Genomic DNA, 3,645 nt, shown 5'->3' on the forward strand with positions numbered 1-3,645 from the left:
ATTAAAGAAAAAAAGAACCGTAGACTTTTCCTATAGAAATAAACCTAAATTCATTAAAAAATGTTCATTATTTTTGGCGCTGAATTTGATGCAAATTGCTTTATAAGAAAAGATGAGAAATCTTATAATTAATAATATGAATGGATTGAAAAAATGCATACTTAATGATTCTACAAAATATTGTGATTACAGGTCAAATTGTTGTTTAATCCGTAGTCAGTGGGAGAAGTTGACTGTTAAGGTGTTTGAGGTGAATAATAATTTATCACAATTTAAGAATCTTATAAACTTTTATACTATTTAAATTATATTGATAGCTTTATATCTTATTTTTTGAGGGATTTACGTTTTTATGTATTTTTACTGTGTCGTTCATAATACTTTTGTAAACATGAAAGTAAAAACTAAGGTACATACGGCATAAACATAATTTTCATTAATTAATATAACTTTAATTACAGATAAAGGTGAGGAGAGGCCCTCGTCATTGTCCGGATATATAGTAGTTTGTAGTATCAGCTAAATAGAATGTAAAAATATGATAAACTGTATTTAGTTTCGCATGTCCGAAAAGAATATATAAAATTGTCAAAAAGTACATAAAAAAATAATTTTTGTAACCTTATTCATGTGCTTGCATTAATTAAAATACAATAAGAGAAATTAATTAAAATAAAATGATATAGAAGTGTCATTTTCAGTCAATATGGTTAATGTTCAATAAATCAATGTTCTCGTAGAAATTCTAGTTAGTTTTTGACGAAAATAAAAGCCCTAATAAAAATAATTGAAGTGGATAAGAAATCTTAGAGAAAGACAAGGAAGTTAGAAAGAAATGAAGAAAATGTAGAAAAAGGAATATTACTAGATAAGAGCATAAAAGAAAAAGGAAGGCGTATACTAAGTTCTTTGATCACAAGAAAGGGGAGAAGAAAAAAGGAATAGAGTAAACAGGGAAAGGGACTTGATATAGATGAGATTTCAAATGAAGTCTGGAAATATGAGGAAACTGAACTAAAAGCATAAGCATTGAGAATGTGCAATACAGTACAGAGAAGTGTGGCACTTTTGCCCACATTGTGTAAAGTATATCTAACTATCGTATTCGAGAGATTGGAGAAAAAGGTTGAGGAAATAAAGATAGAGCCACCGAATGAGACAGGATTTAGAAATGGGATACAAATATTTTTTTTTGATGAAATTGTAACTCTTTCAGTAGAAGTTTAGTATTTTTTGTTAAAAATGCAACAGTCAGGTTGAAAATAATCTGTTTTGAATCAGCATTAACATACACGGAGAGTATCAAACCAACTTTAACCGAAAAATCGTTAAAATTAAACGGTATTTATTGAATTATTAATCAATTAAAAAAATTCTTTCTAGCTTTGCTGGGGTTTAAGACGAGGTCTTTCAGATTTCCGGTCTAATGCTCTGAACAAATAACAAGGGGATCTTTAGTTGCGCTTTTTTTCTTTAAATTTTAACTCATCTCAACCAAAGGTACGTGCCCGATGTTTTTCTGAGAAAAATCAAGAAGACGCTTTTTTGACCCATTTTGGAGAAAATTGTACTTTAAATATCACAAATAGATGGTTATCAAGCCGATGTAAAGTTATTTCGAAGCCTTGTTAGCTCCCTGCTAGATCACTTAACTGATAGCCCCAAGGTTGCGCCTTATATCAGTGGATGTAGTGACTCATTTCATAGATTTCATAGATTTCATAGATTTCATAGATTCATAGATTTCATGATTTCATAGATTTCATAGATTTAATAGATTTCATGAATAATTCTTGATTTTTCTCAGAAAAACTGTGGTGAGCACCTTTCGTTAAGGAGCGTATCAATTTGAACAAAATAAGCGTTCCGAAAGATTTCCTTGTAAGCTACGGAGAGACGAGAATATTTCCTTCATAACATCTAAAAGTTAGATTCCAATGTCATCCTTATACTTGTTTGGCCGGGTGAATAAATTAACAGTTTGGATGTCCATTTTCTCTGTCTATACGGTCTTATTGGATACTCTTTTATGTTGCCATGAAGGTACTTTTTAACAACAATAAAATTTCCGAAAACAACATTTTAAGCTTTAATTTTTAAAATTATTTTGTCTCATTTTTTAAATCATACCAGCATCACTTCATTAAAACCTGAAAACGACCAGGGATATAAAAAAGCCCCCAGAACCACGATTTCTTAAACTTTATATACAAAATTTCTGAACATGATCCGAGAAGCTAATTCTACAAAAGAAAGTTCAGTATTATTATTTTTTCATAACCTTTTGCAAAGCATGTGAATGTATGCACACAATAGGGATTGGATGGATGGGCTACGATTCGGCAGTGTATGAGACGAAGAGGAAGATAACACATATGTGAATAAGGGTGGGGGTACCATTGATAGACTATGTGGTAATGAATGCGCAATGTTGGGAGGTGACGGAGAAATTCGGAGTGGCAAAATCTGACCATGAGTCATTAAGATCTTGGATTAAAGGGCAGGAGGAAGGAAAGCAAGCTGGGGAAGAAGTGTCGAAAGGAGATGTGGTTACCGGCATGAAGGAGGTGATAGAGAAGTATTGGGAGCAGTTAGAAAAGGTAAGTTGTGATAGGGATTCGGTAGGTGAGATATGGGCTGATCTACAATAGAAAACGAATGGGTGTGTGCAAAAGAGGGTACTTATAAAGAAGAAGAAAGGAATGTAATGAGGAAGAAGTTTAAGTTGATGTGTGAGCAGAAAGAGTAGGGAAAGGAGAAAGACCTGGAAGAGGACTTAAGCAGTATTTAGACAAAAGTGGATGTGTGGGAGATTATAATTAGTATTATTAAACGTGGGGTGGGGATAAGTTAGAAGATAGGGAGTGAGGAGTGAAACGATCTTTCAAAAGAATCATTTAAGGGATCAGATTCAAGGGAGAGAGATGAGGGGATTAAAAGAACGAGGCTGATTGATGGAGAGTAGCTGGAGAGGTTCATAGTTCATAGTGAGGGGAAGGCTTCTCCAACATTGGCGAGTTAGCATGGCGGCGAATGGGCCGAGAAGCATGTTCGCGAGAGAGAGAGCGAAATTTGGGCACTTGGTTGACACACTGTATTCCACTCTGGTTGCCAGGAACGCGAGCTAGCCTAGACCGACGATGGAAGATGCGATCATGCGGGACTTTGGGACCCCTTTGGGGGGTACTGCCTAATGTCAAGCACGACCCGGCAACTCTTTCTCGAAGGGCCGTGATGAATTCTAATAAAGGGTAACGATTCTGTTACTACGTCGAGGAGAAAGGAATATTTCCGGCGACGCAGTTGGGCATCTTCCAGCATGTATTGGATAGAGAATTAGCGAAGAATAGTGAGCAAGTGTACGCATTTTTTCTAGGTCTGAAAGCCATGTTCCCTTCGGTAGATAGGAGTAAGTTTTGAGTGGCGATGGAGAAGAGGGGAGTGAAGCGCGGCTTGATAGAGAAGACAAGGGATGTAGATAAAGATACCAATTATAGGGCGAGAGGCTGAAAAGCAATATCGGAGGGTTTCTGGATGGATAGGGATTGATACAGGGGTGTCCGCGTAGCCCAAAGCGTTTTTCGATTTAAATAGCGGATATGGAAAGTATGCCAGCGGTCGGGGTGATAGGAGGAGTAAAGGTAG

At 35.7% G+C, this 3,645-nt stretch overlaps 1 protein-coding gene and 1 long non-coding RNA gene across 3 annotated transcripts in view; one reads left to right on the forward strand and one right to left on the reverse strand.

Annotated features, from left to right (window-relative positions):
• Nucleotides 1-3,645, reverse strand: part of LOC117182063 (cell wall protein IFF6-like) — a 12,879-nt gene that overhangs the window by 718 nt on the left and 8,516 nt on the right. The gene's annotated exons all lie outside the window — the stretch shown is intronic.
• LOC117182066 lies at nt 139-608 on the forward strand. The gene is made up of 2 exons (XR_004468260.1): nt 139-250; nt 462-608. It is a non-coding gene; the product is annotated as an uncharacterized LOC117182066 (long non-coding RNA).

Source organism: Belonocnema kinseyi, chromosome 10 (assembly GCF_010883055.1).
Source record: "Belonocnema kinseyi isolate 2016_QV_RU_SX_M_011 chromosome 10, B_treatae_v1, whole genome shotgun sequence".
Taxonomy (NCBI): domain Eukaryota; kingdom Metazoa; phylum Arthropoda; class Insecta; order Hymenoptera; family Cynipidae; genus Belonocnema; species Belonocnema kinseyi.